Consider the following 25547-nt stretch of genomic DNA (forward strand, 5'->3'; position numbering starts at 1 on the left):
CACAGCACATACATTCACATAAATACAAAAAATACAACTGTTGTTATGTACATGTTGCACATTGCTAATAGTGCACAGTGTTAATAATATTGCACAATGTTGATAGTGCACAGTGTTAATATAAAACATTGTTAATAGTACACATTGTTAACAGTGCACAGTGTTAATAGTGCACATTGTTAATTGTGCAGTGTTAATATAAAATATTGTATATAGTAGTGTTAATAGTGCACATTGTTAATATTTTACAATGCTGATCGTGCAGTGTTTATTATATTACACATTGTTAATAGTGCACAGTGTTAACAATATTGCACATTGTTAATAGTGCAGTGTTAATAGTGCACAGTGTTAACAATATTGCACATTGTTAATAGTGCAGTGTTAATAATATTTTACAATGCTGATCATGCACAGTGTTTATAATATTACACATTGTTAATAGTGCACAGTGTTAACAATATTGCACATTGTTAATAGTGCACAGTGTGAATAATAGTGCACATTGCTAATAGTGCAGTGTTAATAATAGTGCACATTGTGAATAGTGCAGTGTTAATAATGCAGTGTTAACAATATTGCACATTGTTAATAGTGCACAGTGATAATATTGCACATTGTTAATAATAGTGTGCAGTGTGAATAATATTTCATATTGTTAATAATAGTGTGCAGTGTGAATAATAGTGCACAGTGTTAATAATATTTCACATTGTTCACAGTGCACAGTGTTAATAATAGTGCACAGTATTCATAGTGGACAGTGTTAATATTATACATTATTATTAGTGCAATAATGTTATTGATAATAATATTACACAGTGCTAGTAATTGACACTGAGACCCTGTCTGGGGGAAATATGTTAGTAACTTCGATGGCCTGTGAAAAGAAACTGTGTCTGCTTGTTTTGGCTCTCAGTGATCTGGGATTCATTATTTGAGGACCAGCCTGCACTGAAAGGATGGTTTAAAAAATGTGAAAATCTCCTGCTAAAATAAGACACTTTTTAAAGAAGAGAAGAGAAGAAAAGAGGCTGTTTTGAACGCTCAGACTGAATGATTTCGGCTCAGCGTCACTCCGAGCCTCCTACTTCCCTCATATGCGCATTATTTTTTGTTCCAGCTACTTCCTTCACTCTTTAGCTTGGACTAGATCCACGTTTTCCGAGGCTGGGCAACACATAACTGCACAAAAAAGGAGGAGAAAAAAAACAAGTGTGTGCAGTGTCTTGAGTCTGAGCTCTGCACCAACAGTGCTGGAATTCACCGCCGGTCTGCAGTGGCACGTCTCCGCCGCTAGAGGTCAGTAATGCCCGCTCAGCTCCTCGTATAGCTCCTCTGGAGCGTGTGTTGATTGAAACACGGCAGATTAATGTTGTGCGGATGAGATGCGGTATGAAAAATGATGAATATGTTGGGGTGTTTATTTTAGACGGCGAGGTTTGCGTCCTAGACCTTCACTGCCATTCAGTGAGACTCACATCCCCATAAACAGTCTAATAAGAGGAAAAACCCAACACCTTTAATATTTACTTTTCCATAATAATTTTGTGTTTATATTTTTGAAACAGATTGATCAAAATACAGCCTAACCTGGCAGACCTGTTTCCCAAACCTCGTTATTTTAGAGTCTCTGTGTTTTTTTTTTAAACGACCAAAATGTGCAGGAGATGTTTGTCCACATTTATTAGACGTCTGTCGTGAATTGGGTCGATTTCTATTAGATTGCTTTGCTTGTTAATTGAAGGAGACGTTTATTGGCTGGTAGGGAATACATTTTGCCTCGTGTTCAACGAAAGGAAATGGGTGCTGCTTTAATTGTGCTCACTCATACAGATATATAGGGTGCTTTATCCAGGTAGCCTATTCTGGGGGGTGCTTGTGGGTGTCACTGTAAAAGGCATATTGTTTATTCCAATTTCAGCTGATGCTTATTACTGTTCTATTACATTAAAACATCTATTACATTAAAAAAAGCGATTCTTTTGTGGGAAATTGAATCAAATAGTGGTGATGTCATTTAAAGACTATGACATATGTGCCCTGTATTGCCCTGTGACGCACGTGTGAACTGTTTACACTTAAAAGAAAACGGTTCTATATAGAACCATGAGCACTCAAGGAACCTTTTGTGTGATTAAAGGGTTCATTACGTCGCAAACGGTTCCTCACGTTGATGGAGAACGTGTTGTAGATTCTTTTATGTGGAACCTCTTTGAGAAGGGTTCTAGATAGCACCATGAACTGATTATTAATTCTTATTTTGTATCAAGCTTAGTAACAATAGAAGAACCGTTTTTGGCGCTGTATATAGAACCATATACAACACATTCTCCAGAACACTCTTTCGATATAAAGAACCCTTTCATCACGCAAAGGGTTCTTCGAGTGTTCGTGGTTCTATAGAAGCTTTAAAGAACCATCTTTTTTAAGAGTGTGTATATAAATCAGTCACTTCAATCATGGATCGATTTCACGGCCACTCTGTTGTCTGCTCGATCAGACCTGAGAGGACAAACTGGTGTGTGTGTATATATATATACAGACAACAAACTGGAGCTTATCAAGACCCAACGAGCCCATTAATGCAAGGTTTCAGACCGGAACTAAGTTTTTTTGCCGTTTAATAAATCAGCCTAAACGCTCCGTGAAACATCATGTCTCAGTTCTGTATAAGCGGCCTTGTTGAGTGATGCGCGGCTGGTTGGCTGTAGATGGCGGAGATTAGAGCGAACATAATTCAGTGAATAAATACTCAGCTTTAGCTCAGAATTATGGCGCGAGCGCTGACATAAAGGAGAGATGGATATAAATATCTAAATAAACGTCTTAACAAGAGGCTGCTAGGCTAAATAATAAACTACCGAGTGTTCAGATTTACACACCCTGCATTCGTAATAATGTCTAATCAAGCTAAAGCAACATATATATATATATATCTATATATATATATATATATATATATATATAAAGAAATAAAGTGCACGCGCCTGGTGAGTGTGTGAACTGGTGAACTGTGCTTGTGCGCGGATGAATGACAGGTGAATGAAAAACAAACGGGGAGCAGAGCGCGAGCTAATTGCGTACAGTAGGCAGCAGGACGCAGCAGCTCGCGCGCAACACACCTGTACAGCTCATGAGCTCATGTAACCCTGTTTTTACATATATATATATATATATATATATATATATATATATATATATATATATGTGTGTGTGTGTGTGTGTGTATGTGTAAAAACAGGATCACATGATTAAACGTTGATTAAAAAATTCGATAAAAAAATAAATCAATCAATAAATAATAATGATAAATAATGTGAATGATATGAATAAATACACGGCCGATATGTGCCATATAAACAACCCCCCCCGCCCCACCCCCCACCCCTTTCCCCTCCTCCTCCCGCAGAGAGCGGAGAGGAAATCCTCGCGCGTGGGCCAAGTTTAGAGAAGTAGCTGGACTTCAGAGTTTTGACCGGGACCGTTTCTGCGCGCGCGAATAGAAAAAAGAAAAAAAAAGGAAAAAAAGGAAAAAAAAAAATAAAATAAAACTAAAAAAATAAACAATAACAAAGGCTGCCAGCTCCGCGTGCAGCACCTCTCGCCTGTGCGCTGACGCGCGCGCGCGCTGGACGAGCACGGCGAGCCCGGTGAGCGCGGCTGTGCGGACTGCCGCTCCTCTCGGCTCCGGTAACGGCGCTCTGGCTCTCAGCCTGCAGGGAGAACACGAGACACACAGACTTCTCCTCCTCCTCCTCCTCTCCCTCCACCCCCCTCCCCCCTCCCCAGCGTCAAGTCCCTCGACGTTTGTAATTTGCTCTCGCGCCGCTGTTGCTCGCTGACCGGCCCGCGGATCACACCTTGTCCTCGAGAGCGCCGTCCCGCCTTTGCAGCGTGCGCGAGCCCGCGCGGATCAAGCCCTGAGCGGCGATCGGTAAGTCTCTCGAGCCGAGTCTTGCTCTGAGCGCGCGCGCGCGCGTGTGTGTGTGTGTGTGTGCGCTTGAGGGACCGAGGGGCGACCGCCTGTTGTGCGCGGAGCAGCAGCAACATAGGCTGCGGCGCGCGAGAAGGAGAGATCGGACAAGGCTCCTTTTCCTTCTCTCTCTCTCTCTCTCTCTCTCTCTCTCTCTCTCTCTCTCTCTCGGTCTAATAACCCAGCTGGGATTAGAGCCCGTTACCCTCCAATCAAGTGCAACTGCTACCATTCCTGCCCTGAAGTACAGCAGCGCTTCTACCTAACAGCCTTCTAACAGCCTTTACATCAGACTAACAGCCTTTTCATCAGACTAACAGCCTTTACATCAGACTATCATTTACAACAGTCTAACAGTCTTTACATCAGATTAACAGCCTTTACAATAGATTAACAGCCTTTACAGCCGACTCACAGTCTTTACAACAGTCTAATAGATTTTACAACAACTTAACAGCCTTTACAAGAGTCCGCCATCATTTACAACAGTCTGACAGATTTTACATCATACTGCCATAATTTACAACACTCCAACAGCCTTTAGAACAGACTAGCAACCTTTGCGACAGATTGACAGACTTTACAACATAGTAACATTCCTTTCAGCAGTCTAATAGATTTTACACCAGTCTGACAGCCATTACAACTGACTAACAACCTTTACAACAGGCTAATAGATTTTACACCAGTCAGACAGCCCTTACAACTGACTAACAACCTTTACAGCAGGCTAATAGATTTTACACCAGTCTGACAGCCATTACAACTGACTAACAACCTTTACAACAGGCTAATAGATTTTACACCAGTCTGACAGCCATTACAACTGACTAACAACCTTTACAGCAGTCTAATAGATTTTACACCAGTCTGACAGCCATTACAACTAACAACCTTTACAGCAGTCTAATAGATTTTACACCAGTCTGACAGCCATTACAACTGACTAACAACCTTTACAACAGGCTAATAGATTTTACACCAGTCTGACAGCCATTACAACTAACAACCTTTACAGCAGTCTAATAGATTTTACACCAGTCTGACAGCCATTACAACTGACTAACAACCTTTACAACAGGCTAATAGATTTTACATAAGTCTAACGGTTTTTAAAACTAGTAGACTAACAGCTTTACAACAGTCTAATAGATTTTACACCAGTCTGACAGCCGTCACAGCTGACTAACAACCTTTACAGCAGTCTAATAGATTTTACACCAGTCTGACAGCCCTTACAACTGACTAACAACCTTTACAACAGGCTAATAGATTTTACACCAGTCAGACAGCCCTTACAACTGACTAACAACCTTTACAGCAGTCTAATAGATTTTACACCAGTCTGACAGCCATTACAACTGACTAACAACCTTTACAACAGGCTAATAGATTTTACATAAGTCTAACAGTTTTTAAAACTAGTAGACTAACAGCTTTACAACAGTCTAATAGATTTTACACCAGTCTGACAGCCGTCACAGCTGACTAACAACCTTTACAACAGTCTAATAGATTTTACACCAGTCTGACAGCCATTACAACTAACAACCTTTACAGCAGTCTAATAGATTTTACACCAGTCTGACAGCCCTTACAACTGACTAACAACCTTTACAACAGGCTAATAGATTTTACACCAGTCAGACAGCCCTTACAACTGACTAACAACCTTTACAACAGGCTAATAGATTTTACACCAGTCAGACAGCCCTTACAACTGACTAACAACCTTTACAACAGGCTAATAGATTTTACACCAGTCTGACAGCCATTACAACTAACAACCTTTACAGCAGTCTAATAGATTTTACACCAGTCTGACAGCCATTACAACTGACTAACAACCTTTACAACAGGCTAATAGATTTTACATAAGTCTAACAGTTTTTAAAACTAGTAGACTAACAGCTTTACAACAGTCTAATAGATTTTACACCAGTCTGACAGCCGTCACAGCTGACTAACAACCTTTACAGCAGTCTAATAGATTTTACACCAGTCTGACAGCCATTACAACTGACTAACAACCTTTACAACAGGCTAATAGATTTTACATAAGTCTAACGGTTTTTAAAACTAGTAGACTAACAGCTTTACAACAGTCTAATAGATTTTACACCTGTCTGACAGCCGTCACAGCTGACTAACAACCTTTACAGCAGTCTAATAGATTTTACACCAGTCTGACAGCCCTTACAACTGACTAACAACCTTTACAACAGGCTAATAGATTTTACACCAGTCAGACAGCCCTTACAACTGACTAACAACCTTTACAGCAGTCTAATAGATTTTACACCAGTCTGACAGCCATTACAACTGACTAACAACCTTTACAACAGGCTAATAGATTTTACATAAGTCTAACAGTTTTTAAAACTAGTAGACTAACAGCTTTACAACAGTCTAATAGATTTTACACCAGTCTGACAGCCGTCACAGCTGACTAACAACCTTTACAACAGTCTAATAGATTTTACACCAGTCTGACAGCCATTACAACTAACAACCTTTACAGCAGTCTAATAGATTTTACACCAGTCTGACAGCCCTTACAACTGACTAACAACCTTTACAACAGGCTAATAGATTTTACACCAGTCAGACAGCCCTTACAACTGACTAACAACCTTTACAACAGGCTAATAGATTTTACACCAGTCAGACAGCCCTTACAACTGACTAACAACCTTTACAACAGGCTAATAGATTTTACACCAGTCTGACAGCCATTACAACTAACAACCTTTACAGCAGTCTAATAGATTTTACACCAGTCTGACAGCCATTACAACTGACTAACAACCTTTACAACAGGCTAATAGATTTTACATAAGTCTAACAGTTTTTAAAACTAGTAGACTAACAGCTTTACAACAGTCTAATAGATTTTACACCAGTCTGACAGCCGTCACAGCTGACTAACAACCTTTACAGCAGTCTAATAGATTTTACACCAGTCTGACAGCCATTACAACTAACAACCTTTACAGCAGGCTAATAGATTTTACACCAGTCTGACAGCCATTGCAACTGACTAACAACCTTTACAACAGGCTAATAGATTTTACACCAGTCTGACAGCCATTACAACTGACTAACAACCTTTACAACAGTCTAATATATTTTACACCAGTCTGACAGCCGTCACAGCTGACTAACAACCTTTACAACAGTCTAATAGATTTTACACCAGTCTGACAGCCATTACAACTAACAACCTTTACAGCAGGCTAATAGATTTTACACCAGTCTGACAGCCCTTACAACTGACTAACAACCTTTACAACAGGCTAATAGATTTTACACCAGTCTGACAGTTTTTAAAACAGACTAGAATCTTTACAGTAGACTAACAGCTTTACAACACACAGCTTTTATGACAGATACACTCAGTCGTCTCAAGAGACCAACAGCCTTTACACCAAACATACAGCCTTCACAGCAGACTTAACAGCCTTTACAACAGACTAACTGTACTGCAGGTAGACCAGAGCTCAACTGAGATCAGACACGAATAACATTTATATATCATCACATCACGCTGCTGCAGCTCTGACCCAAACTCTTCTAACTAACCTCTCCATTCCTGCAGCCTGTCTGTTACAGATGTAGTGACCATTTTCTTTAAAAAGAATAGTCTTCTGCTTTTAATGGAGACACTTAGGAACCAGTGGACTGTAAAGTTTAAAAGCTGATTCTCTGACTGAAGATGCATTATTATTGTTGAAGCAAACCTAAACAAAAAGTTTATTTACGTAAATGTATTGTGTTATTCTGTTGCTTTTACATGTGGATGGACAGTCCTGTCAGATGCTACAGTAATACCTTGATTTGCATTTGCCGAAAGCGTGGCAAATTTTATTAATGTGTCTAAAATGACTGTATGATTCAAATAGAATTATGTGTTGTTCTTTGAATTTTTGGCAAGTCAGGAATTTGTTGTTTGATTTTATTCATATTTTAACAATAATATATACCATGAGATTACTACACTTCCCTCTTCGGAAACATCATCATAAACAGTTTGGTAGGAAATGTTCCTGCAGTTACGATAGCAGGAATATACATTTAATATTCATAGTTTATATGGCTTAATAAGTCTCAAACTTAATGCATGCCCATATCATAAGGTAACAGCGAATGATTCAGTATAGGAACGGCAGTCTGGTCCCTTGGAGTTTAAGGGTGTAATAACTGAGTAATAAGTCTTCAGTTTAAGGGGTTCATTGAAGGAATTCGGTATATTAATACTGAAATTATTTGTATGCTCTCAAACAGCGCAGACATATTTTGTCCTTGGATTAAATGAGACCTCTTGTTGTAGATCAGCTCCCTAAAAGTTTATTTCCTACAGAGTTTCGAGTGTGTTTGGGGGTTTTCCGCTGTCTGAAACTGCTTTGTTCTCTCACCATTTGCATAATGCCTGTTTCCACATTTCTATCTTTCTCAGTATTTCACAAGACTGAAGATGAACTCCCTGCTTGTTTACTGACTATGGACTCTTGTCCATATCAAATGAGCTTCGTGTGACCACATTTATGTATCGTATTTTGGCCTCCGGGTCGGTCTTTCTGAGCTTTTAAGCGCCCCCTGAGAAATGCTTTGGTTGTGGCTATCTCGCAGTAACAGTTATTTTAGGCAGTGTTGGTGGTACGGCGTTTATCTCTGCGTAGAATCAGGGATTGGTTTCCGATGGCGAGCAGCAAAGAAGGGAATGAGAAATAACTGTGTACAGACTCTCTCTCTCTCTCTGTCTGTCTGTCTCTCTCTCTCTCTCTCTCTCTCTCTCTCGCTCTCGCTCTCAGTTTCTCTTGCTGTGCTCTTGTTTAGTCTTTATCTCTCTCCCACTTCATTCAGAGAGATGCACATTTTTTGATCCACCACGTCGAGTGGTGAACCAAATTCACCCACCTGAAGGTGAAGATTTTGGGGAATGAGAGGTATTTTCATAGAGGAGGTTTGACTCACTTATTTGGCTTGAGGTCATTTCAGACAGGCCTGTTTTAGACAAAAAGGAGCTGAGCTGATGCATCCATGATTGCTGGACCACATTTGACATGAACTACTTTTCTAATGTAGGGAATTTTCCTAGGCTGGCTCGAGCCTTTTCGGCACCCTAAGCAGGATTGTCGGGGTGCCTCTGCATCTTGCTGACTGATAACAGTGACTACCACAATCTGTATAAATTATATGCATTTATAACTGGCTAATTATGTATTGTGGCTGAGTACTGCTGATGATTGGTTGCTCGTTTGGGATTCTAATAAGTTTCTATTTAAAATACAGAAATCTTTTCAGCACTCTTGATCCAGTACTCTGTCCCAGAATGCATTTCCTGCCTACCCAGCTAACTTTAATCTCAGCTGGATCTAGCGCTGTTGTCATTGGAGGAGATGTTGCTTTTTCTACCATAATAAATGCTTTACTTCCTACATATTTAGCTAGTATGATCAGAGAACTTGTAGAGAGGAGAATTACCGCTGTGTAATGTCTTATGGGTTTCTCAAACGCTAGAGGGCGCTCCTGAGCGAGTTCAAAATGAATGGGTTAAGATGGAGCACTTGAGCAAAATCATAGTTTATAAATGCTGAAACATTTTTAATGTAAAAGAATTCATTCATTTCCTGAACAGCATAACATTTTAACACTGCTGTTATATTTTTAAGAGCTTTTAAACTCGAGTTATAGGAGTTTAAAACAGCGCCTCATGTACGTTCATGACGTCAATATGCGTGAACAGCCAATGAGCTGCTCCGCTCGCCAACCAATCAGCACTCAGTAGCAGTAAAGTTAGCGTCCTGCTGCCCAAAACCCGTTTGCTGTAGAAAAAAATGGAGGTGAGTTTTCTTTGCTTTTTTAGTGAAATATAAATTTCTACTTTCTAAAATGGATGGAAAGTTCTGGGCGAGTGATTAGAAACTATTTTAACTTTTCGTTTTTAGCCGTTTAGCTCCTTTAACCCTCATTTATTGAGGACTCGCTCGCGGGCGCCCTCTGCTGTTTTGCAGTCCTGTTTTTGACATAACGGAGGAAATAGGAAGAGGCCAGGCTCCTCATAAACCGGCTCTGGTATCATCTCCTTTGGTGACTCCTCCTCATGTTTCACATGATTGGCTGTTTGTTATCACATGTTCATGTGTACATACATAAGGATTAATCACAGTCTGAGTTTGACCCCAGATGCTCCACTTCTTGTCCAAATACAAGCAAAAACAAATTACCCAACATAAACACCACAGAACAGCAAAACATACACTTTTTCTTTGTTCTTTTTGGGGCATGATTAGCCAGTTGCTCTATTCCCCTCACTCAAACATATTAGGCAACATAATGGTACAGTAATAACCCAGAAGATGTTAGGGGGCCCCCTGGTGGCGGTGGGACCCAAGGCAGCCTCTTCTTCTCCACACATTGTAATGACATCCAAATATCGTCGATGTCCAAAGAAAAACAAGTATCTCCAAAACAGTTTACAGAAGAGGGCAAAAACACTCTTACATTTCAGTGTAAGTCAAAGTAAAAACATTTTATTCCAGGTAATTTTAGAGCACTTCTATTGGCCCATTCATCATGAAATTCTTGCACAACGTCAAGAACAACTGGTGTGTTGAAATTATGTAGAAAAATAAAAATGGACAAAAATGGAGATGCATTCTTTCTGTGGACAGCGACGATATACTGAGAGTAGGTGTTATTTTTAGAAAAGGAAAAAGGAAAAATATACAGGGATGCACCAATATGAGAACTGTGTGGCCCATATCCAATATTTCGTTTATTAAAAAAATTATATAAAATGTAGAAACTGGGACTAAATCCCCCGAATTAACCTCACTGAGAAATGCAGTGCTTGTTTGTAGAGAGTTAAAATGCAGAAAAATTAATAAAATGCAGGTATTTTATCGCAGTATAATGTGTCACTTAAACACGAAGTGCAATAAATATGTCATCAATTATCAGTTTGAAATATCAGTCATATCTAAACATCTATCCAATGCCTATTTTTAAAGCGGATATCTTTCCATATTGATATGATGTAATTCCAATATTATCATGCATCCTTAAAAAATATGTGTGCTGCAGTCAAGAGGAATTGCTCACATGTGGATGATTAGCACCTGTTTTTGATGTGTTTATCCTGTTTGTTAACTCAAAGGAGGAAAACCATAAAAATGATGGATATTCCCACAAGACAATTCAAGTAAAATTCAGGCATGAGTGAAACCCCGTTGAGATCTTGTAGGGGGCTGTGTTGCGAAATGTGTGGAGAAGAACTGCTCTAACCACTACAGACGATCTGAGGACAGCAATAAAGAATGGGACCAAAACATAAATGATAATAGCTGTAAACTGTTTGTGCATTCTTTCCTATTTTTGGTGCCTTATCATATATATAATATAAAACATATAATATATAGTCTCAAATACAACCTCTCCTTTGTAAAGTGTATATATATATATATATATATATATATATATATATATATATATATATATATATATATATATATATATATATGTATTTGTTGTGGCTTTCCTCCTTTAAAGGGGAATTGTTCTTATTTTCCAAAAATTCTGTGTAATGAAATGATGCAAACAAAGACATTCGGCGTGGTTTGGTGTGAAATGCTCCACTGTAGAGAAACTTCAGAATCGTTCACAATGGTGGTGATAGGAACCAGATGTCCCTCACGGAAGGTGATGCACAAAATAGTTGTGAATCTGCTGCCTGAAGTCTGAGAAGTTGTTTTGGCCTGAAATATATTTGTACATGCAGGACATTGGAAGGAAAAATAGCCCCTGAATAAATCTTTTTTCAGATTTTCCACTATCATAACATTGCATATAAAAACTTGTGTAGGAGTGCCAGAGTGTATCAATCCAGAGCTGAAACACTGCCTTTAGTGGACTAATTATTTTACAGCTAATTAAGGCACTAATTATTTCAGAACGAGGCCTGAAATCTATATTCTGGTTTTGTTTTTCACGTTTCGTTCTAGCTGCTCACCACTGAGGCGGTACTTCTCTTTAGCCGTGACACTGGCATAAACAAATCTGACCTCACGTCAACTTTGGCACAGAGTGAACGAGGCACTCTGACGTTCACGTTGCCGGGTACAACTGCCGGACCACCTCACTTTCGTGACAGCCGTGTCAACGTCCTGCAAAGTTTGTGTTTCAACAAGGACAGATTTATCTGGCTGTCGGAGTCTTCGGGTTTTGGAATGGACATTCGGTTCCCTTGGCCGCCATTATAAAAGGCTGGTGTGCATGCGTGTAAGAAAGAGAGAGAGAGAGAGGGAGAGAGAGAGAGAGAGAGAGAGAGAGAGAAAGGGGTGGGACATTAAAGCGCTTCGTCCCTGCCATCCGTTCTGACTGGGTCTTGATCACAGGACAGGAAACGGTAAACAAATTCCTCAACATGTGGTGGCTTGCTGGGGCATACTTTTCCTTTTCCATCGCTATCTCTCTCTCTCTCTCTCTCTCTCTCTCTTTCTCTCTCTCTCCTTTCGCTGCAAGCTGGGAAGACAGAAGCTTACAGCTACTCCCACCTCTCTCTCCCCAGCAAGCCAGCGAGAACACAGCGCTAGCAGATTTTGGACTGCATTGAATAGCATTTGCCAAGACATATGAATTATAAGGCTAATGGGCTTAAGAGGCTTGTCCCAACATTGTCTCTTCTTAACCATGCAGAAGCTGGCTTAGAGAATGGCAGAAATAGATTGGAAACCAAAATACCCCCATTTTGAGGTCAGGATTAGAATGGATGAAAGACACTCTAACTTTCTTTACGGAAACCATAAAATATTCAATTGTTGGCAAATTGAGAGATTCTTCTCCCCCCCACCCCCCTCCACCCCCCCCCAACCATCACTCTGCTCTGACGATCTGCTTGCCAAATGCATTGTGATTGCGTTTTGACATTCAAGTGATATGTTTCTCCACATAACCACAAAACTGGGGCAGGACGTCATTATCATGAAAAAAGCAGAGAATGAGAACAAAGTGAGTGAGTTTTTTTTTTCCTCTCTTTTTTTTTGAACAGCGTACCCAGCAGCAGCAGCACGGCCATGTGTTGGGGCCGCACAGCTCCAGCGGCTTTGGTCTGGGTGTCAGGACAGCTGTGCCTGAACTGCGCCTTTCTGTCTTTCTAGCACAAGTTCGCTGCCCTAATTTAGCCCGTTCCGCTCTCCGATTGGACGCTCCAATCTAGTGCTCTTGCTTGATTGGTGGATGGAGTTTTGCTGGAGCCGAACTGACCGCTGCTGTCCAGCGTGTTGGGTGGCGTTCCTGGCGGTCCCAGTTTGCTCTCAGGCTGCTGTGGGCCGTCACAATGCCCTTGTCCAGCTATGCTTTCCCACCCAGGTCAATGTCCCAACTTCTCTGGGTTTGCTGAAGATGCAGCTGTGGAGGAGGACAGCTGTGTTTACAGTGCATTTGTAAAGTTCTCTGACTCAGATTTTCTTTCTAATCCAAAAGGAAGAGGGACCCTTGCTCGTTCCTCAGCTGTGATGTCCATGCATTGTCGAACTGTACATCTGCTCTGGCCATTAAGAACGTCCCACAAACTGTATGGTGCATGATGAAAGCTGGCTGGGCTTTGAAGGTGTGTGGTGGCCTGCGCAACAATGCCTCCCACCCTCACAGGACCACTTAAAAGGTCCAGGCCTGAATGAGAAAGTGTGCGCGCGCGGTGGCTCGACACTTTGATCAATTGAAGATGAATAAGACAGAGGAGCTTTTTATTGCACAGGACAATGTTGCTCAGCATTTGTCATTTGAGAGATGGGGACAAGTGCGTTCGCGTGAATGAAGCCGTGTGGTGTTTGTTCTTTTTCTATAATCTTCACATCAAACAAGACAGAGAGAAGTCTCTTTTTTCTAATTGACCTATTTTTCCATCAGCGGTTACTAATTTTGAATTTTTTTGGAATAAAACTATTGGCTTATGTGCTAGAACAGGGGTGTCTGCCCTAGTACGGTTCTCATCTGGCCCGCTGGATGAATTTAGACTCCATGTTCTAAATCAAAATCATGTGGAACATGAATGACCGTTTTCTGACAAGTGAATTCAAAATTTCGGCAAAACTCCTCAAAACAAACCTGCAGCGAGAACGGCGGCGGAAGTAAATCACTCACAATTATGCACTCTTAAAAAGGAGGGTTCTTCAAGGGTTCTTTGGTAAAGAAAATGGTTCTAAAAAGAGCCATGAGCGCTCAAAGAACCCTGCATCATGAATGAGTTCTTCAGAATGATGGAGAATGTGCTGTAGGTGGTTCTATATAACTACAAAAAGATTTCTTCTATTGTTATAAGCTTGAAATCGAAACAATAGCGAAACCCTTTTTGGTGCTAAATGGAATCTTTTTCAAACAGGTTCTATACAGAACCATTTACAATACATTCTCCATCAATCTGAAGAACGATTTCACCGTGCAAGAAGCCATTTAATCGTGCTTCATGGTGCTATATAGAACCATTTCTTTTACTAAAGAACCTTTGAAGAACCATCCTTTTTAAGAGTGTGGTGATATCTGTTAGGCCAGTTTGATCATTCAGACTGTACCTTTCAGATACATGACAATAAACTAAATATATTGCTGTGTTATTGACCTGCTAAGCTGATTCGTTGTTTGGTATGGCCCTGTTGACATTGGTCTGAGTGTAAAGTGGCCTGTTTACCTAAAATGGCATAGAAAACGGACCTTATTGTCGCTCACTAGGAGTGCACAGTCAAAATCGGCCAAGATGGAATCTGCCTATCATTACTCCAAATACGCAATCAGCAATTGGCCGATGTATTATTTTAGTTGTGGCTGATGTGTTGCAGTTTTATGAGGTAAATAATGTGAGGCCGGTAAGTGCACTTGCTCTGTATCTGAATGCTGCTGGTACAGCTGTACTAAAATGTTGTAGCATAATTATACATTAATCATTCTGCCAAACATCTCCTTTTTACTTTCAATAAAGCTTATTGTTTCATTCATGTCATTTAAAAAGGCAACTGATTTTTCATTTATGAATTTTAAATGCCACTTTTAACTCTCTGGGGCCCAATCACTCGCCCATGCGTCAGATTCCATGTTTCTATATCTGTTTCTGTGTCTTTGTGATGATCCAACACAGAAATAGAGTTCAAACATGAGTCGCCCTTTCCATTCCATCTTATCACGAGATCATACGAGACTCACATCTGGAGTTATGAGCCTATGAAGAGGGGCTGAGATACACGTCATCTGCCTCTCACCGTGTGGGACTGGTGGATTCGTGTGTCCGTCTACATTCTGTGTGAAACTGACCAGTGGACTCTCAGGAAATCACTAAGGACTGACCATCACGCTGGAAACCCCTCACTCTTCGTTCAGTCCACATCGGAGACTCATGTGAAACGGCGTACAGAGAGTTTACAGCTGCTGAAGCTGCTGCAGCGGTTTTGGAAAGTAGTGATGAAGATAACGGAGCATTTTGATATGAAACATATGAGGATCATGTTTTATAAAGAGCCTTTAAAGGAGAGTTTAAGAAGAGATAAACGAATTGAGAAAATGCCGTCAGACCACAGAAGGTTAAAGAGAAAATAGTGTTATTTATATTGCAACTCTGGCTACTTTCAGCTTCAGGTTAAACTAAAAGGTTTTTCTGTAAGGAAATCGGCAATAAAAAATGGTAATCAGTGTTTTGCTGTTTTCTATTGTTCCCCATCTCAGTTATGTCTTTTGGGACTATTTTTGAGTCCTGATTTTTGCTCCCCCCCTCTCACCGTGCACCACCTCAGTCACCGCGGTAAACCCGGCCGTTTCATTTAGAGAAATTAGTGCATTCTCACTGACCTCGTCTTTTCATCTGTTGCCGTGGCGCATATTTTAGCCCGTTCCTGGGCTTATTTTACTAATTGGTGGCCTACACTTGCTCAACACCGATTGCCTTTGATCATCTCAGATCATTACGTTTACCTCATTAATTTGCTCGATGCCTTTTTTCCCCCTCTCTCTCTCTCTCTCTCTGTCTCTGTCTCTTTCTCTCTCTTTTCTATTCCGCCAAATTTCAGGGTCCATGTAAAAAATTGGATTAATAATACATCTTATGAGCCAAGAGAAAATGAAATCCCTTTGTGGTCTGCCTCTCTGTCTCCCCTGGCTTTCTTCTGGCGCGCTGATTGTGTTTCCCCAGTGTGAAAGACGCAGGCCAAACAATGCCTGATGAAAGGACGATCTGTCGATATGTGTTATTGTTGTGCTTGTTGACCTGAATCTGGGCCGAAGGGAAGGGCTCGCTGCAGACGGACGGGTACGGTGCACGGAGGACATGCTTTTAAAGAGCGCTCCGCACTCATGCACGCACACTTATTAAATCATTTAATCATTTAATCACAGCACATTATTGTTTAATGTGATCCTGTCCCTGCAACGGACATGATGTATGATCTCGAACGGATGTAAAATCCATAAACCGCACACCGAAAAATGCCGTCGGTAGCTTTGAGGTAAGCGGAAGTCTTAAAATTCGACTCACTTTTGCCTCCTACACTTTCTCTGTTTTGAAATTTGCGGGCTTAAGACAGTCATTGAGTTGCTGCAGAGCCTTATATGACAAGGCACTTAAAGATAAAGCGAAGAAACCCTCTTTTCTTATTGTCTCGCTGCCAAATAGGGCACCAATAATCCTCTTCAATTAGGTGTTTATGGCATGAAAATGGGATTTTGTTCTCCCTCACGGAAACCTATAGGCCGCGATAGCATTGTTAATTCTAAATTCCTGAGCAGCACAGAAAGGCACGCCAAGTTGATTTCGCACGGCAATCCACATGTGGCAGCGATGTGACAACAATCCACATGTGGCAGGTAAACATAGATTTATATCTGCAGTCAAGAGCAGACAATGTTTACCTTCTTCAGCAGCGCATTGTCTCCCACGTACCGCTGTGTGCATATCAATACGGCTAAACCGCACAACAATACATAAACGAACGTCTCAGCCGGGCGACGAAGGAGGCCGACTTCGGCTTTGTTATGAAACGTTCATTGTCTTGCAACCTGAACAAACAAAGACGTGAACCATCTATTGAGCAGATTGCATTGCACATCATTGAGTCCCCGGGCTTTAGGCTCTTTTTTCCCTTCATAAAGCGTCTTGCATCATTGTCTGGCAGCGGCATATTGTTCAATTCTGACGTCTCCTATTATCATATAGATAACTGAGCGTTCGTACTCGAAGATGACTAGCTGTGGCTAATGTAATGTAATCTCCGCGCCTATGTGTGCTTTGTACGCGCGTGTGACTTTCTCAAAGTGCTGCTCGCTGTCTTTATAATTCAGTCTCCCTACTTGAGACCAAGAGGAAGAAAAACACTATGGATTATGGCTCCCAATAAATCAATGATACCCGTTTGGTGTTTCTTAAAGCTCTACTTAGTTTCGGATGTCCTGGGGGGATATGCTGTTGTCTTTGATGCCTGTGCATATTTGGCGTTTTAAACAGTTGTGCTCTTCTTGAAGTCGCTGGATGCTGTTCTCCTTTTTTCTGTCATGGAAGTCCTTGAGTATGTAATGTGTGGTAACACTTTTATATATGTGTGCTTTTGGACCTGTACAAACACACAGTTCTGGGCCAGTAGGTGAGCTCCGATTCACCACTCGTACATGGAACTAAAGGTTCTGTGCAGGGACATTTTTCATTCATCAAGGTACAAACAGTGTAAATGTTCCCTCAAAGGTTCAACAGTGGTTTTAAGGTCTGATTGTGAACCTTAAATAAGTTTTTCCAGGTGAAAAGTTTGTATTTGTACCTTTTCATAACCGAATGTTTTAAACAGAACAGTAAAATAAAAGCCTGGAGACGAGACGGGGTGTGTGGAGTCAGTACAGCTTAGAACATATCATTTCAGTGGATTATGGTTCAGTTATGTTCCCTGAATAAAGGTACTGAGATGGACCCTTGAGGGAACCACCCCAGTGACAAGAGGGGAACTGCCCCAGTGACAGTTTAGTACCTTTATTTCTGAGAGTGTAGATCTTGAGAACCCCGATAGGAAGGGCCATTTGACATGCAAATCATCCAATCACAGACCGTTTAGCATGACATGTGCAACAAAAACAAACTCTGGGACTTCTCTGTTAGAAGTGAAAAACTCCAGCAGCACTGCTGTGTCTGATCCACTCGTACCAGCACAACACACTAACACACCACCACCACGTTAGTGTTACTGCAGTGCTGAGAATGATCCACCACCCAAATAGTACCTGCTCTGTGAGGGTCCATGGGGGTCCTGACCACTGAAGAACAGGGTAAAAGGGGGCTAACAAAGTATCAGAGAAACAGATGGACTACAGTCTGTAACTGTAGAACTACAAAGTGCACCTATATAGTAAGTGGAGCTGATAAAATGGACAATGAGCAGAGAAACAAGGAGGTGGTCCTAATGTTATGCCTGATCGGTGTAATATTGAGATCTGCTTTAATTCTCTGAGACAATTTCAAGATAAAATTTCTTTCCTCTGGGTACTTCTGTGAACAGAGCGCCTGAGTTATGCACATTTCAGCCATGCAAGCCCTCCATGATGAGCCCACCATTCTAGTCATCGTGATCATGGATCACGTGTGTTATGATATAATGCAGTAGGAGTCATTTTGGTTGACAGCTGTGGCTCAGAGTGATGGATGTATTTGCACTTGTGTAAGGTCTAGCTAAAATGAGTCTCAGGCCCTGTTTACACTTGGCATTAAAATGTGTCCTGTGTCTGGATGTTGTCTGTATAGGCATTTAAAAACAAGTGTAACATCATTTGTGGTCCTGAGGTGGTCGAGCATGTGTGTAACCATGATTCAGTCAGTTTGGCTACGTTCACAAAATAACATCATTTGCACTCAAGCCACAACTTTAAGCATTGTTTCTGCCTCTCCTGTTAACCGTTATTTTTAGGTATTGTCATGCAAATCCAAACGTAACCTTACAAGCACAGAAGTTGAAAAGCAGTCTGCCCCCTGTGAAGGACAGTCCGCGGTTCTGTGCCCACTCTTGGCTGTGATTTTGAGCATGTTTTTCTTTCTATGCATCTTAAAATGTGTAACACTGGGGGAACGAACCACATACTTGCGAATTAAGCAATACAACACAGAGGGAGTGTGTTATCACGAAATAACATCACGGCTGTGATTTGGTCGCCATAGATCATCACAGCCGTGATGTTATTGGCGATAACACACTCCTCAAGTGTTCTATTGCTTTTATTCAACAGTTAAATAAATACAGTAATAAATTAATAAACTGGGCCGTGAACGCGGCGTTTAATATGTTTTAATGTTCGCAGTTCCTTCACCAAATTATAGTTCCTTAACGAGCAGCTTGTCGCTACGTCAGAGTAACAAGCTCCGCCCACTCGCTGCATAGCCGGCAGTTCGTTCTCCAGCTCCTTACACTAAATTCCCAAACTGTCATCACCACTGAGCAGCTTTTCAGTCGGCAGCTGTGACAGAAGAACAGCTGAACAACCTGGAATCAGCCAGAAATGAACCCAATACCATTCGCCAAACGTGTAGTCTGATCTTCAGAGTCTGACCAAATCAGACTAAGCCATAAAACTGCCACAATATCAAGTTCAGCTCAGTTTTGTAATTTTTTGCCAGATCAGTATTAATGTTGTTTTGTTCCAGCCAGTCTGTAAAGCATCTTACAGCCCATTTAGTTTGGCGAATGGTATTGGGTTCATTTCTGGCTGATTCCAGGTTGTTTAGCTGTTCTTCTGTCACAGCTGCCGACTGAAAAGCTGCTCAGTGGTGATGACAGTTTGGGAATTCAGTGTCGTCTCATCTTCAGAGTCTGACCAAATCAGCTGTCTGTCAAATGTGATCTTGAAAGTGGCCATTTTTGTGGCAAAGTAAGAAGTAAAGACGTTCAAATGGCTTGAGCGTCTCCTACAGCTGTCAAAGTCATTGCTTAGCAACGGCGTCTCAGAGGAGTGATACAGTGTTTGTGAAAAAACCGTGATGTTATGGTGAAATAACAGCACGGTTAGAACGCTTCTCAACCAATCAGCTTGTGTGGCCGGAGCTAACTGTTGTATAATATAAAATAAACCATAAGGTTTATTAAAAAGGGGTTGATCTAAAAGAGTGGGGTCAGTGCCAGACCAGGTCAAAAAACTGAATAAGCAAAACACAATACGTGGGACTAGTCAGAAAGAGTAGTGCGTAAACAAACAAGGGTGTAAGCCTGAGAACAGCCAAAAGTTCTAGTAACCATAACCAAAGTCCAAAAAACAGTAACGAAAGAAAAAATAAGGTCATAACAGAGAGACAAAGACAGAAACGCTCAGTATGCACTGGAAGACACAAGCGCAGTACTTTGCAAAGTTTGTGATAAACAGACATAAATACTAGCAGACACAGATGAATAGGATTAGAACTCCGGTGACAGTGTTCTGGAAACTGGATGCTGATTGGCTGGCTGTGTCATGACTGACAGATGCATTCTGGGAACTGAAGGCCGTAAAATTGAGTTCATGGGAGGACTGGGATGCATGACAAAATGTCTGGAATGTGCTGCAAAAAGTTTTTATAAAACATTAAACATAGGCTCCGCCTACCCTGCTCATGATTAATAAATGTAAATATTGCACAGAGAAATGAGATCCGATCAATATGCGGACACAGAAGCTGTATTTGAAAAGGACAAGTGTAAACATGCTGTGTTCTGATAGGATGATTATCTGATCACTATGACTGGACCGTGGTGATTGGATGTTAAAGTGTAAACAGGGCCTCAGATCATCTTGGATCCATTTACATCTGCATTTTATGCGGCTAATTCTTGTCTGAAGTTTTATTGAAAAAATGGCATCTTATCGTTAAAAGTGGATCTAATTTCGCTGTGCAGTATTTACGCTTTAACATCACAGTGGAGTCACTGACGTATCAGTTCCCGGTGGGCGCTGAGTCACTGTAAACAACTTTGTTTCATGACGGTCTGTTTTGTTCTGCCCCTATTAGAGCTTGAAATGTTTGTTCGAACTCCAGGGGACCTGAATTCTCATGTGGGGTTTAGACGACGTTTTCCAAAGTACAGAAACAGAGTTTAGGATTAAGCAGGTGGAGCTAACATCTTACTGAATCATTTTTATTTTATATAAAATTGAATATATCCTGGCTAAAAACATTTGGGATGTTGTTCAGAAGCATTGCGTGATTAATAAATTTATTATATTGGGATTTAAACTGAATTTTGGACAGATCATTTTCTTATTGCGTTTTATTTTATAGTGTTTCTGTATTTTATTTATCCATTAACTAATGATGCTTTTATTGTCACTATTTTGTAACCAGTGCTGTCCTTTCAGGTTTTATTCTTCACTTTAGGTGACGGTCAGCTGATTCAGGTCAGCTTCAAACAAAATTTTGTTGCACTCAGATCAGTTTCGGACTCAAAACTTGATGACATGGTCAGTTTGGACCAAATTGTGTCAGGCTCGGGTGAGATTCTCAGTGCTTCAGGTTGGGTCAGATTTGGACAGAAAATTCTCAGTCTGTGTATGGCGTTGGACCAAATCATAGAACTGGCTCTTATGTACTTGTTAAGAAAACAAAATCAAGTAGATTTTAACAATTCCAGCCCTAAGATAATATGGTATAACTGATTTGGTGTTTTGGTCAATAACAAGTTCAGTTATAAAGTATTTACATGGGACAGTAACACAGTTATTGTCAGGAAACTGTACGCTACTCAGATATGCCATTCGTTGATGTAAATGCTAACAGAGTTTGATATCTTTATAAATGTGACCATTTTTTTTTTTATTTTCATTTATTTTTGCTTTAACAAACTTTGAAAACAATTATCAGCTCAGAAATCTTTCATAAATTGTCAGACTTGAGTGTCTGTGACCTAAAATAGAAGCATTTTATTGATGGGTTATTTTATTGCTTATTATTGAGTAAAAAGCTGGAGAGATTGGTCCAAGAGGCAAGATTTTATTGGCTCATGGCTCCATCTATTTGCATATTGGGCATGTCTTGTCGGTTATTTACCATCGCTGTGTTGTCTTTCATCCTAGATCTTCCCATAGGTGCACACGTACCTTTTATATTTTGGTTTATTGCCTAATCTTGTCTTGTTATTGTTGGCTGTAAGAGTGCGTTTCTGTGTTGCTTAGTGTGGTTATAAACTGACTGGACACGATAATATGGACCAACCTGAGTTAAATCAACAGTCAACTGAGTTCTATGGGCTTTAAATCATGTCCTACATTACTTGTATTTAATTAGCTATGTTCCCCAATATATATTCAAATTCCAGTTATGACATTTGAATGGTTTTACATACTGACTTTACATCTACAAGGTGGACTGACAAGGTAGGAGTGTCTAATAGAGTGGACAGTGAGTGGACACAGTGTTTAAAAACTCCAGCAGCACTGCTGTGTCTGATCCACTCAGACCAGCGCAACACACACTAACACACCACCACCATATCAGTGTTACTGCAGTGCTGAGAATGATCCACCACCCAAATAGTACCTGCTCTGTGAGGGTCCATGGGGGTCCTGACCACTGAAGAACAGGGTAAAAGGGGGCTAACAAAGTATCAGAGAAACAGATGGACTACAGTCTGTAACTGTAGAACTACAAAGTGCACCTATATAGTAAGTGGAGCTGATAAAATGGACAATGAGCGTAGAAACATGGTCATAATGTTATGCCTGATCAGTGTATGTATATAAGTTCTGTTCTGATTGGCTGCTCTGTATAGTGCTTCATTCAAAATGCACATCTGAAACTGTCCTTAGACCTTCAATATGAATGGGTGGAGCAAAACTGCTGTAAGCTGAAAGGGTGGGGTTATGTAAATGAGTTGGTTCTCATGACATAACGGCTCAGTTGAATGCAAAAGGGGCTGTTTTAGCAGCTATGTTTGCACATACGGACCGTACGGAGTGAGAAGTGAAACTTCAAGCCAATTTTGGTAAATTATGTTGGATCAACAAAATTGCCCTATTTTGAAAGAAAGGCATTTAACTGTATTTCCATAATTCAGTTAATTTCTAGTTATAATTGACTGATTCTTTTTGAATGCATACAAAAACAACAGTGTGATGGGTTGTTTTGCACGTTAGTCAGACATCCTCTTCCTGTCAAAGTGGGCGGTTCTCGGCCTACTTTGAGCGTACGAAGCCTCCTACCCCGAGTTACTACTAAAGACGTGAGCGTCTCCCTCGGCTGATAAAGCGCTCAGTCTGTTTTAACTAAGTTACTGTAATCCTGTTCAATCACTGCTGCAGATACTTTCCTCCTTTATAGACACACAGCTTTGTTCAGTGCTTTAGCGGAGAGGGGGAAACCCCCCGATACTCGTCCCCTCGATGCGTCTGCCTGTTTGATCTAGAAGGCAGTCAGCACTCTTGTTTCTGATGTGCTCTGTCTGGTCACGCTGTGTGTTCTCGCGCTCTTGCCATTGTTCTTCGCGTAGACGAGCGTTTGCGTACACACTCTGGCGATGAGGTCTAATCAGGCGTGTGCGTGCGTGTGTGTGAGCCCCTCTGCCTGAGAGCGTCCCTCTGATCTTCCTTGTACGTTCTTTCACTTTCAACATCTTCCCTTTCTTATGGAAAAGAGCCAATTAGAGTTGTGTCTGTTTGTTTAAAACAAAATGGCTTTTAATTAGTCTGATCAAAACCTCACTTCTGTAGGCCCCGGGATCCACTTTGTAGTTCCCCTCTAGATTGCGGATGGTTTTGATGCTGCCTGATAGGACAGGAAGACAATCTGATGGGTTTTAATGAATGCACTTACTTTGTCTGCCTCTCTCTTTCTCTCTCTCTCTCTCTGACTCTTTTGTTGTATTGTTCCCCGCTCACCCTCCTCCTCCTCCTCCTCCTCCTTCTCCTCCTCACATCCTCTCACTTTCAGCCAGGCCGCTGCTCGTTGCCGTGCTGCCCGGTGTCCGGCACTGGCCACCTAAGGATGTGAGCTCATGCTCAGGCCTACAGGGGCAGCTGGCTTCCTGTATCGCCCTTCTTCTTTCCTTAAGAAACCCACACACAGGCATAATGCAGCCTTTTATTAAAAGGACCGTTTGGCCAAGGGCAAATCTTGCTCTTCAAATGCTTTAATCAAAGGAGCCTTATCTGCTACAAGGGTCTTCATCTTTATTTTCTCCATTGCCCTCAGTGCATTCGCTATGAAACAAAAGCTCTCTTTGCGAGAGCGGACGAATTGATTTCTGGAGTTTATTTCTGCGCTGATTTCTCAGGTCGCCTGGATGTGATCTGACGATCATGTATCTGGACCGGTTGTTTGCGTGTATGGCTGTAGGAAAAAAGAGATCTCCTTAATGTAGTTTTAACCTAGACCACAATAGCTAAGTTTCCATCCAAAGGGCTCTAAAAAACATTGCGATGCTTCCGGTTTTACGACGCAGGCTACGGAAACTGTCAGGAATAAGTTTGAATGTCAACAAAACTAGAGCTGTGGCGAAGAGCTTCGGTGGGGATGTTTGTTTGGCGACAAATAACACAGTTACACATAAATGTCTGTCATATGACAAACACAAACAAACACAGAAAGCACGGTGGAGAGGTAGAGCTGCGCTTAGGACGAGACGAGAGCGCCTTTGAAAGGAATTTGGACACGTTTCAGCTCTTTACAGTGAGAGACGTCCAGACTTTCTAAAGGGGACGAGCTCAGACAGCTCTGTATGGCCGTCATATATCACATAACCGTTCAGAATCAAACCGGAAGAATCAAAGTAATGATGCTAAAATAAACATTAATAAATAAATAAATAAATAAATAAATAAAATTTAAAAAATGTCCTTATCAGTAAGTTTTGGGGATGCGAATAAAAAGGTTCAAATTGTGACACATGTGGAATTAGAGATTGAAATGTGTCAAATACAACTTTTTAAACCAGAAACTTAAAAAAAAAAAGTTAATTTCATTGTATTTCTATAACTGTTAAAACTGAGAGGTGAGCTCAACCCAAAATGATATAATAACTGATTTCAGGGCTTTTCTTGAGTTGACTCAACTCGAGGACTCAAGAGTTCACACAACTCAAACTTTTTAGTTGAGTCAAAAGTTCCCTTATTTTTTAGTTCTTTGTCTCAATGAATAAAATGAGCTTGTTTTTTTTATACTCAACTTCCCCACCAGCCAGGAATCTACCAGACATTCTTCTTCTTGAGTTCACACTTATGGATGGCTGTGGCATCGCTGGGGCTCAAACTCACAACCTCCTGATGGGGTGATGGCTTAGTCCACAGCACCTTTCAGGAACACATGAAGCAGCTCAGATTTTGTGTCTACAAAAGTTTAATATACTGAGGTGTGGTTTTCTCTCATGTGGTGCAACTGTCTAATAATTCGCCCCAACATCAGGAGATTTTGAGTTTGAGTCCCACCAAATCCATACTTGTCCATCTCAGGAAGCCCAAGAGGAAAACATGCCAGATGGGACTGTATGATAGAAGGAGTGCCAGCTAGTGGGAGAACACAGATTCAGTTTTGTTTATTTAACTGAGATGCAGACCTAGAAACAGTAGCTGGGAGAATTTTTGACTCAACTATGCTTAAGTT

At 41.0% G+C, this 25547-nt stretch overlaps 1 protein-coding gene across 1 annotated transcript in view; it reads left to right on the forward strand.

Annotated features, from left to right (window-relative positions):
- The first annotated feature begins 3815 nt into the window (after positions 1-3815).
- sox5 (SRY-box transcription factor 5) overlaps positions 3816-25547 on the forward strand; it is a 412851-nt gene continuing 391119 nt past the window's right edge. Inside the window, exon 1 of the mRNA XM_036577717.1 lies at positions 3816-3937. The gene's annotated coding sequence lies outside the window, so the exon portion shown is untranslated. The remainder of the gene's footprint in view (positions 3938-25547) is intronic.

Source organism: Colossoma macropomum, unplaced genomic scaffold (assembly GCF_904425465.1).
Source record: "Colossoma macropomum unplaced genomic scaffold, Colossoma_macropomum, whole genome shotgun sequence".
NCBI lineage: Eukaryota > Metazoa > Chordata > Actinopteri > Characiformes > Serrasalmidae > Colossoma > Colossoma macropomum.